Raw genomic sequence first — 12,227 nt, forward strand, 5'->3', positions numbered from 1 at the left:
CTCTTTGTGCACCTTGCTTTGATGCACCTGTGTGCATCATGGTGCTGAGGGGTTAAAATACTCGTAGATCACAGCCTGATGACAACAAGGTCCTTCTTTAAGCTTTTTCTTTTATTCAGTTAACAGTTGCTGTCCCGGTAAAAGTAGAATTTTTAATATTGTTCTTTAAGTTCCGTTAAAACAAAGGAATGTAACTTATCTTTAGAGACACTTCAGCTGTGTGTCTGTATAGCTTACATTAAGACCCACACAGGTAGGGCTTTTTGAAAAATGTTGTGCTTTGTGTTTCAGACTTTCAACTCAGGCTGTACTGCCACAGTATAGCAGTTATATGAAATATTTTTCTTTCAATTCTTTACTGAAAGAGTTGTGGACTATGGGGACTAATTAATCATAAAAGCTTTGGGATTTCAGCTCTATCATTGAAGCAATGAGGCAGTGAAAAGTGAGCCTAAAAGCAGAATGATTACCAGAGGTAACCTGAGACAAAATCTATTGTTGCCGGCTGCTATTCTTTGCATCACTGGGCTATTATAACTCTGATGTCTTTTGAATTTTCCAAGATCAGTGTTTCTCATTATTCACAATTTAGGTTTATTCATAATTTAAGACTTCGCTCTACAAGAGTCACGTCAACCAAACAAACACTAAAACTGTTTGAAGACAAACATACAATTTTGCCAGCGAGCGTTTCACAAACAAAACCCAGTTAGTCACAGAATTAGCTGTTAAGGTTGCAGTTTTTATAAAATTAAAGCCCGGAAAGAGAAAGATCTTTTTCAGTGTGTCAATAACAATGCTTGTACAAGTACATAAAATATTTATGTGCCTTCATATTGTGATCTTCTAGTCAGTTAAATGAGTTCAACAGCAAAGGAGACACTTTGACAAAATTACATGTTTTGCAGTGAAGTCTGAGTCAGCTGTGGTAATTGAAGACATTTTTTCCACGCTAATAAACTGATATAAACACAGCTTTACCTTTTAACTTCAAAAGGCAGTTTTTAATGCGTAAGTCATCCTTTAAACTATTTGCTTAATTATTTCCAGATAAATTATTCAGTACTGTCTATTTTCGCTTAAGCCAATAGAGGTGACCAGTTATAACGGAAGTTTTGGACTCTGAAGTATCAGAGTCGTTTTTATTGTTGCTGATTTTCTTCTTTTGTGTTTTGTCTTAAATCTCAAACAATTTGACCCCCTCTCCCTCATATAGATATATTTAATTATATAATGGACACAGAGTTTAGCAGAATTTAGCTTTTTCGATGTTAACATTTTGTGAAATTTGCTGTGTTCCTGTTCACAACACCCGTACAGCACAGCCATCAGAACCTGTGAGATTGCTTGCAGTGTGTTAAAAAATTAAGTATCTTAAACTTAGCACGTTAACCCCTCAAACAACACTTTCTGTAGTGTTTGTTTTGTCATGGCATGTAGGGAATTGGCTAGCATCCTCTCCTGTCCTGGTGCAAGCTTTAGGTATACAGAAGTACAGAAGTTGGGGTCCCTCATCTTGGCCACACAAAGAGAGCGGCACTTGGAGCACCCCTGGACAGGTGAAATACGGTATGCTCTTGGAAAGACGAAAGCATCTCTTACTGCATCTGCTGTCCAGCCGGTGTCTGTAAAGGTTCTGTCCTTGAGGGTGTGGTGGCTATCTGTCGCCTCTCAGAACTGCACTTTGAAAGGGTGGCCGGCCGGTTGCAGGGAGCGCACACACATCTACGTGGGGGAGAGGCCAGGTAACCTGGACTGCGAGTCTATGGGCTGTGTGAGGAAAACTCCGCAGATACAGAGTGATGATGCAGCTCTCAGGTGGGAATCGAACCTGGGACTCGAGCGCTGTGAGGAACACCTTCCAAGTACAACAATATCCCAATCCTGCCCACTGCAGTCCCAGGAAGTCCCAGGACTATACCTGTATTTTATGGTAGAAAAGGCATCTTAAGCCAAGAGTCGTGTGTCTGTACCCTGTCAGCCAGCCTAAAAAAAAAAAAGGCAGAAAACTCTACTTTTGCAAATCCAAAGACTAATCCCAGATCTATTTTCATTTGTCTCCTTTTATGTGTTTAGTGTATTTGTTTAAGTCTTTTGTTAGAGTACTGGCATAAACGTAAAACCAGAGATTACTGAATTGTCACAGTTATAAGATTCAAGCATTACATTAGCTGCTTTTCAGTTCATTATTTCCCTCTCAGATCTGGCGCTGCTCCAAGACAGTGTCGGTTCTTCTCCCCCTGTATTCAAACTTCCAAGCAAATGAAGTGTTTTCTCATTTTCAGCTGTTAGTTGCTATTTTAGTACATTTTACCCAGCACTGAAGTAAGCTGTTGTTTTCATTATTTAATTAATATACATGCTCCCCTGCAGGATGTATCAGATGACGCACAAAAAGTATGTCAATTGTATTATTTTTTCACTCACACAGGAGTCTACTACCACAGTAGTACCTCAAGAGAAAACCACCTCTTAAAAAAATTGAACAAGAATGTGTTGTTACAAGTTTAATAATATAGTTCTGCATTTCACAGGGATGTTTTGTTTGTTTTCCCAGAAATGATCATTTATTTGTTGTCTCTTTTAGAATATGACAGATGCATCATTGAACACCTAGTATAGAAGTACTACTCTATGTGTTTATTGCATTTGAGCAATGCTATTGGACCAGAATTGACTCTCAGTTTTACCCAAAAATAAATCCACCTGGTCTGTAACTACCAAAGCCAGTACAGTTTTGTATATTGCTGTTTATGTAACACCTTATCCAAAACAAACTGCATGCTGTATTCTGATTTATCATCTGTTAGCTTAGTTTTTGGTGATGTGGAAACAGATGGAATCCTCAAAGGCACCGACAGAGGCCTTTTTTGCATTTAGAAGTGAGACACAAACCAGAGGGTATTGTGTTTAACTACTAACTGCAAAAAAGTGGAAAGAACAGGGAAGTATGTTTAAAACCGTGAACAGGAAGCATGTTTATACACAGGCACTTGTGGGAGTGTAGTACAAGCTACCCAGCCATACAGTATACAGCCATCCGCCACCCTGCAACTCACCACTGGCAGCCCACTGGAGCTCAGCAGGTGTGGTCAGTACCTGGATGGGAGACTCCTGGGAAAAACTAATGCCGCTGTTGGAAGAGGGGTTAGTGAGGCCAGCATGTGGGTCCTAATGCCCCAGTATAGTGACAGGAACACTATACTGTAAAAAGGCGCCATCCTTCCGATGAGACGTAAAACCGAGGTCCTGACTCTCTGTGGTCATTAAAATTCCCAGGGCGTTTCTCAAAAAGAGTAGGGGTGTAACCCCGGCGTCCTGGCCAAATTTCCCATTGGCCCTTACCAATCATGGCCTCTTAATAATCCCCATCTATGAACTGGCTTCATCACTCTGTTCTCCTCCCCACTGAGAGCTGGTGTGTGGAGAGAGTACTGGCGTGCTCTGGCTGCTCTCACATCATGCAGGTGTGGCAGGTGGTGGTAGAGAGGATCCCCATTACCTCTAACGCGCTTTGAGTGGAGTGTCCCCAAAAGTGCTATATAAGTGTAAGCAATTGTATTATTATTATGTTGTTGTATTATATTGTATTGTATTGACACTGGGGTCCTGGGATCAATTAACTAGTGACAACCAAATGAGCTAAATGGGAAGAATGTCCTCTTGTTTGCAGCCTTTCTTATATTCTTATATAAACTGTAAGGAGGCTCAGAGCCTTTTGGAATTGACACAGGAGCCAGAGTGCAACATCTTTATATGCGTCGTACCGTTGCCGAGATTTTGTTTTTGTTCATCAGGCTTGTCTGATGTATGCCTTGAGGTGTCAGAAGAAAAGAACACGCAGGTGCAGTTTATGGGAGAGGGCAAGCAAGCCTGGGGTCCCCAAAAAATGACAGTATAGCCTTCCTACTGGACTGGCATTATCTCCAGGGGGAGTCATGTGCACTGTAGAAACCAGGAGGAGCTCTGGCCTGGATTTACCTCTTTTCGCCACTGGGTACAGTTATCACCAGTACTGTAAGTCTATATGTTCAGAGGTTGGAACAAGTAATATTACTTCTGTAATTTAATGTTGTTGTTGTTTTTTTTTTCACGCGAATGGGATTCTTGGAATCAGGGCATGCTTTCCGGGTCACCAACCTTTTAATTACGAAGTCTTGTTGTAACCAGGAGGTTATTGATAAAAGCAGACACTGTATTTTGCCTGTAGCTGTGACAAGGGAGCGCACATCAAAGCTCGTGCATTTTCCCCTCGTGTTCACTCTGAATTCCACTGCGCATCAGGAACAACTCAACACAAGGTTGAGTAGTGAAGCAACACAGGACTCCTCCAAATAATGTTACAGCCTGTGTAGTATATTGTTTCCCTTGCTGTTGGCTTAAACCTGAGTTAGTAAATTCATGGAATTTCATGCATTTCTGAACTCATTAAACCTATGCTTTTTAAATTGTATTTAAAATGTTGCTTTTGCAACCTTTGTAAGGCCCCTTGAAGTAATGGTGTCTTAAACAGGACAATATAGTAATAATTATATCCATATGTATTTGTTGAAAGAGGGAGCCTTTGCAATTTTTTAATGAAGAACTGAAAAGTTTCATACAGATCGGTATGGCAAGGGTGTGGTGAAACGTGAGTTAAATTACAGTAAAAGTACTTCTAGTTTTACATTTCACACATTTTACATAAAACCAAAATATCTTGAGCATGTAGTTATTACTAATTATAAATAAAGTGGAAGATTAATGCCTCCACTGATTCTTTGACATTGCTCAACTTGGAATGAACATTAGGGGCACACAGAGACCTCTGTAAGTTTCCTGGTGCCAGATTAGACCATGTGAAAATCGGTGGGTCAATGTTAATGTATGCCAGTCTCTGAAAGTGAAACTTTATGGGGGCCTCTGTAACTTAATAGGCACTTAGTTGCTTAAATTTTATTTTTCGAAAAAATAAAAGCTGTCAAAAGCTGAGCAGTGTTTGTTTTTTTTTTAACAGCCTGCCTTTGCCTTGCTGGTTACACCCAAATTGAACAGGAGAACATTGTTCAAATGGAGAAAAAAATAAATTTTATCTAAAACTTGTCTAAAACTGAAGACACCAAGAACTGTTTTCAAACATTCTGCTGACTAGCTGAAAGGCTACAGTTTTTTTACATTGGCCTCTTTTCTGTGGAGTTTAATTTTGAATGTAATGATCTTTCTATTTTGGGTGAAATCAGACTTGAAAATATGAGTTTATTGCTTCAAGAACAGAATTAAGCACTGTACCATACACAATGTTTTTTGGACAAGATGTGTTTTGCTATGAATTACACTTCCCGTGATTGCTTTTAACAATCTTAAAGATTTAAGTAACATTTGGTTCAGTTGATCTGTCTGTAAATTTACATGTTTAAGAAAAAAACCCTGTCAGCAAAGACCATTCCAATAGAATTTCACCTTGAACAATGCAATTATGTCACTGAGCAGTTGTATCACTTTGTAAGTGACTCTTGCATTTTAAAAAAGTAATTTTAGAGGCAAACTGCTGACTAATCTCAAAGCAATTTTGGTTTATTAAATTTAACATAAAATGTACCTTTTTTTCTATATCCTGCTGAGTTGGCAAAATCTTTTCTTCTTTCCTCTGGGCTTTGTACTGTGTTGTAGCACACAGTTTGATATGTTGTTCACATCTTCGTTAGTTTTATTAATCCATTACAGAGTTATTAATTCTAAATTCTTTTTGATTGGCATGCTTCATATTAAACTATGCAGTAAATACTGTACCAGGAGTTACAGCTCAATAATTATGGTGATGACCTTTAATTTTCTCTGTTTACTGCTTATAGCTATTAATTAGGGTTAGGGACAGGCCTAGGCTATGGTAATAAAATTAAACATAACATTTGTTGCTAATGGTTGATATTACTCATGGTTTAATTAAAGTCATCCAGAAAAATGTTAATACCATTTTTATGTATTTTCTTGTATTGACATTTCGTAAGAGTGGTTTTAAATTTTCCTTTTGTCTCCTTTTGAATCTGTACGGTAGTTTTAGTTATCTGACTTTCTTTCATGTTTAATTTTCATATCCAGTGCCTAGTCATAGTTCGTCATAAAAGTGACAAGTTCTGTTGTTAAATACAGATGTTTTAATTAAATTGAAGGGAGTTTGTTTCAGCTGTGATTTTAATAAACTGGTTTATTGTGTGTGGGATATAGCCAGTTCATTCTGTGTACAGGAAGTGAAAAGGGTAAACATTTTTATTTACAGTTACGATAATAGATGCTCTGAACTGGTTTTCATATTAGTCAGGTGTGTTTTTGGCAGTTCTGGAGAAGATTCTCAGAAAAATACGTACATTTTCTGCAAAGCTGACTCTGCTATTTCCCAGTGACGTTCAGTCTTTATTTGCTCAAAAACCTACCTCACCCCCCACCCCATGATATTTTTTTGTGTTATGTAGGAGTTAAAGGATTAATAGAGGGACTTTTACATTGTTTTTGTGTCTTTTTCCGCTCTGTGTGTTCTTTGAAACAGGAGTGACCAGCTCCTTCAACTTAAAAAAAGACCTTTAATGCAAGGTCAGTTTTGCAATGGGTTGCAAAAAGTAATTGAATTAGCCTTAGTTATTTACAGTGCCCGGGTGGAACAGCAACCAAAAGAGAATGGTCTGATTACCACATCCTTATGCCACGCATAAGAAATCAGAAACACACATAAGGTCTGGAGTCAAAAGAACGACAGTGACACTACAGCAGCACTGGATATGGAGGTGACCTTCCAGCTAGTACTTCAAAACCGATTGTGCTCTTTTTTGTTACTCTGAAGGCCTGCGATCCTGCTCTTCAAAGTCTGTTGTTATGTTGCCTGGGAACTCCCATCTTAAAAACAAAACAGACACCTGCCACCCTTGTCACAAATCAGTGCATGTTTTTTGCCACCCTAAACCCTTCTGATTTCCAGTTGTTTCCCCATGTTTGTTTTTGCTACTGGAAGCACAGTGCTCTGTTGACCCATTGGGTTTACTTTGTGTGAGGCTTTCAGGATTTTCGTGTGCGTGCGTGTGTGTGCGCGCGCGCAGGTTTCCACTCCAGCTCTGCTTTTAACGAGCTGGTTACTGGTTTAACTGGACAATTTGAACAGCACCTCCCAGACTCAGGCAACCTGCAGACACAGCAGCCCTCTAGGGTCAGGACTGGGCACCCCTGCCGTATGGGTTTGAACCCAGGCTCCCTGGGGCAGGAAGTGCCGAAGAATTTACCCACTGCATATTCCAGGCCCACGAGGCCCCACGCGTTTTTAAGCAAATAAGGACAGACGAAAAAAGCCCCATCCCCCACCCTCATCTTCTCCCAGGACAAACAAGCTCGATCATCATTCCAGCAGCCGAATCCTCCAAGTGTCAACCCTGTTCCATCAGCAGACGCAAGCGTAAATATATGTCTTAATTCTTAATACAGTTTAATGTAATATTTATGTAAATATTTCATGATTTCTCTCTATATTAACAGGCAGAAATGTCAAAGCTCACATAAAATGAAACAATGCCATCTCCTTGCAGGAGGAAATTTAAATTGCATTCCTCAAGCAGCAACGCATTTGTATGTGCAGATGAAGGGGAAAATTGGGAGTACTTTAACTGCATGTTGCAAATATTATACAAAATAAGTCCTCCTCTCAGTTTTATTTACATACAAGCCTTTATGTTTAATGTGTACTGAGGGAGGCGTTTTAATTTTTTTTTCCTAAGGGATGTGTTATGCAGTTTAAATGTGTAAATTGCAATACGAAATACATATAAAATAAAAATACGCCTTTTTGGCTTGAAATTGAAAACAAGTACAATTTTTTAACGTCTCGTTCAGATTCATATCTCCTTTATTTGAAATCTTAAATGAAAATGATCAGCAAAATTAAGATGTACAGTTTCCAAAACCTTCTAAGTCACAGAATTGTCTTTTATGAATATAGCTTGTCATCCATTCGTTTTACAAAGAAGGGTGATTTCATTTGGTGATCAAACTGTATCCTGTAGGGTCCTCTTAATGAAACATCAAATTGCTCTGTATTCATTCCCTTGCTTGATGTTTTCAAAATTTATGGTTCTTAATAAAGTCTGTTTTTCCGAAGGATGCCTCAATTAAAGATTAATAGAGTTTCAGACACATACAAGGTCATCAAGAAAGTACTTTTTTAGTGTTTTGGAGATTACTTTTTGGACTATTTGAAGACTTTATGTCATTGCTTAGTTGGACGTACAGTATATTAATTTCTCAGTAAGACTCTTCGTGATCAATACACCATAAAACTGAATGGCTGTTCTTGATGTAATTGAGACAGTCCGTGTCAGATGTTGACATGACCTCAGTAGGTTAGTCACTGCAGCTGGGCTCCAGGAGAAAGTTAGAAATCATGCAGTTTAACTCCAGGGTGAGATTTCTTCAACATAAGCCAAGGACCTCATCTGCCAAAACAGTAAAGGGAGAAGTATGAGATGCAGAGCTCCCTACAGTAAATGTATTCATTCCCCTGATGAAATCAGAACAACAAACATATAACAGAAATATGTACACATTGGACACTGTTTCTCTATTGTAAAGATTTTTATACTGTAATCTTAATAGCATTGCTTTGCAAAGCTTAGTCCTATTTGTCATGAATAAATTATTGAGGGTCATGTTCCTTCATATACCTGTAGTTAGTTCTTTTATAAATCCTCCTCTGGCAGGGCTTACACTGATTAGACACCTCCTGTAGTGCGCTATGAGCTGTGCTGTGGCACTTCAGAGGGGGAATTTATCAACAGTCCTCCGTGCAGCGTTGCCCTTTGTTTTCTGTTAGTGAACTGCCATCTCAAACTGGAATCACAGATGTTCAATTGGAACGGAAGGTCTGAAGAAGACCTTTGAGATGTTTTATGGCGTTTTTCTTCCTATGTCACCAGAGGTAGGAATAAATCTACCATTGCTGCCTGCGGTTGTTCCTGCGGGCCTGGCGGCCAGAGAACAGTTAGGCATGGAAATGACTCTGGGTGCTCTTTTTTTCTTTACTGTTTAAGGGCTGAGAAGCTGGTTCCCCCTCCTGGCATCAAGCCGGCGCCGGTAGTTAGATGATGGGAAGGAGAAGCCCAATGCTGCTTTTTGGAGAATGTGGATCTCTACTAGGCCTTAGGAAGCGCATCGCATACAGTGCGTGGTTGTAATACCTGGCCTGGCTAAGTCACTTATACCCTTACTGTCCCCCATCTCGTTGTTAAAGCCCGGCAGTAATACTCGGATACAGACTCGCATTCTCCTAGTGCCCTATTTTAACACATGAATGGATAAACTTTGAAAGCAGCGGTTATTTAAAGAAGGCAGGTGTCAAGCAAAACTGTAATTCCAGAAGACCAGGCTGCCTGGGTAGCTACACGAAGCCATGCAAGAAAGGGGTTAAAGTTGCATACTAGCCTCCAGTAACCCATCGACCTCCATCTATTTACAACCCTTGACATTGTTTTTTATTTCAGATTCAAAATGTAAGTAATCTTAAGTCAAGGACAACTTAATATTTCAGGCTGTGTGGAACGATAAAACAACACTCACCTTTTAGCACCAAAAAATATTTTAGTAAGCAATTTTATAATTGGCTGTCTGGTACAGGGTTTTTTTTTCAATTTTGTTTTCTTAACCCATAAACCTCAGAAGTGCCAAAACTGGGAGAAATGCCATTTTCACACAGAGGTTGTGTGCCTTTAAAAAAAAAAAGCCTTATGAATAGAAAGCCTGGAAAAACAGAGCCATAAATTATTTGACGGGCAATGGGTTTTCCTTTAAATAAATACCGATCAGGTTTATGTTGAAAGACAATAGAAAACGTAGCCCAGATATGCAGTTTACAGTATTTATAGCTGTAATATTGAGGTGCCACCACCGTAATTTCATGCCCCAATGAGAAGAGCAAGGTCAAAGCAAATGCTTCAGTTCAGCATCTGCTAATGCACTAACTCATAAACAGGGCCTGTGTGTATCAGGTGCACGAAATAATACAGTATAATGAAATACAGAATAGCTTTCCATTATTGTTCTTTTTTACGGTGTCGTCATTAGATGTAATTTATGTTTTTAAAAAATTCATCTAGGAGTAGGTCGATGGGAAATAGGGGTCTTAAAGGTTATTCCACAGGTTTTGGAAACAGTAATAAATTTCGCATTTCCCTTTTTTTCCCCCTTTTCGTATTTAAGTTTGACTTGCTTGTAGTTGTTGTTTTTTTTTTCCTTGTCCTTCCACCCGCCACCTCCTCCTTAGAAATCACAGGCCTGCTTTTGCTGGGTAAACTACAGAGCCAGGAATATCACAGAGTTGGAGGTTTGTTTCCCCTTGAGAATAGTACACAGATAATACGGACGTTGCAAGGGAAAACGATATATTCCTCAACAAGGCAAATTTTATCGTTTAAAGGAAATTTTTATTGAGGGTTCTAACAGTAAAATAAATACTTGTCTCCACACTCAATAGTCTGTCACCGTTGTGTCTGGTGAGGTTGGTTAAATCTGCAGATCAGAATTCTAGTAGAAGTTATTTCTTGCTGGATGCCGGACTCTGACTGGTACACCCAACAGTGTGCCTTGCTAGATGTTTACTGGCATCTGCCTTGGGCACAGCTGACTGGCATCCAGACCACACAGCCATTCGTGTCTTAAATTATTCAGCATTTTTTGTTTCTCCCTCCGTCTTGGAAAGTGTCCAGCTTGCGTCATGTTTGCACTGGGCCAAGCCCGCTCTGAGTGTTTCTCGTACATTTTTGTGACCCGTGCCCAAAAGATCGCGGAGCTGGATGAATGATCATTTTATTAAGCCAGCAGAAGGTTGAAATTCCATTAATGCCACAGTGGCACTGGAGGGTAAATGTGAATCATGCACTCCGAGCGTTCAGCAGCTGCCTCCCACGCGCACAGTCTCTAACTGGGACAGGAGTCCCGCCCAGGTTGTGTTTTTTATTTTAAATACTGGTTGAATATGTGGCAAAGAGGTGAGAAGAATAAAGCAAGAAACGAGCTACGAGAACCAGACGTGAATCTGCTTTCATATCTATCGGACAGCACAGGGCCGATACCAAAGTGCTAAAATATTCAGTCCACACGTACACATGAGTACGGTATTAGGTATTAATTAATTCAGTAAACGGTAAATTCAGTGAACTCGTGGTATTTAAATGAAACCACAGCTGTTTCTTGTCAGTCACCTAGTTCTTGCAGTACAGTGTAGGAAGTGCTTTTGTTAAGTATTGTCAAAGTGTTTTGTTAAGTATTGTTAAGGTCTGTCACATTTGTAAGTCTCTTGTAGCGTGCCAGAAAACATCAGGGCACTGTTTTATTCGGTTTGTTTGCTGAGGAGTGCAGCACTTCATGTCACTTAACGTACATATATTTTCTCAAAATTCAGGTATGCAACTGACATACCTTTGGCTTTTAGCCCACTGGAGACAAAGTCATCTGTGATAGATGATTGAAAAAGCACTAAGATGGCTAACTAAATGTGTCTTTCCAGTAGACCATGTTTTGCTTTTTTGAAAAACCTTTTCCTTTAAGTTCATTTACTGCCTCCAGTGCTTTCACAATTTTCTGACACTTGAACTTGAATCTTTTAATGGCAGTAAATCATTAAAAAGTATATTGCAAAGAACCATTCCTTTCTTTTTAACTGAATTGTATTGTAGGCGATACTGGCATTACTGAATGCTGTGAAATTCAGAAGGTCCTGTTCCTTTATCTTCCTGTGGTGTTATGTGAAACAATTATACCTTATTTAATCATTTCCTTGGTATGATTGATATGCAGTATATACTATTTGATATGCACAAATTTCCCTTGTCTATAAAAAGTTTTAGGCTATTTCAAAACAATAGCAACAAAATCTTACCTTTGCAACAGTAAGGTTACTTTTAGTGCAAATGAACATGGTGTGCAATTTGCAAAAACAAACTGTAAAAGAGCTCTTTTTAATTTAATTGTTAGTAAAATTATTCAGTACTCTTAAGATTGAATTATTGTGACATTGAAAAATTCTGTAACACATTGGAAATGGGGATAACACATTGGGTTTTAGACTTGTTCTCTATTTGGTATTTTTCTGGGAAATGTTTTTTCCATAAATGGTTATGCACTATTTCCATAGCAGTCTGGTTTTGATGGCCGGTTTTGGTATTTAACAATCTCAAGGTCAAGTGCTTGTGAAAAGACACAGTGGAGGCCTGTGTTCA

At 39.1% G+C, this 12,227-nt stretch overlaps 1 protein-coding gene across 2 annotated transcripts in view; it reads left to right on the forward strand.

Annotated features, from left to right (window-relative positions):
- The window catches only part of pex14 (peroxisomal biogenesis factor 14), an 82,565-nt gene that overhangs the window by 37,761 nt on the left and 32,577 nt on the right, over positions 1–12,227 (forward strand). The gene's annotated exons all lie outside the window — the stretch shown is intronic.

The sequence above is a fragment of the Atractosteus spatula genome, chromosome 20, assembly GCF_055471065.1.
Source record: "Atractosteus spatula isolate fAtrSpa1 chromosome 20, fAtrSpa1.hap1, whole genome shotgun sequence".
Classification (NCBI taxonomy): domain Eukaryota; kingdom Metazoa; phylum Chordata; class Actinopteri; order Semionotiformes; family Lepisosteidae; genus Atractosteus; species Atractosteus spatula.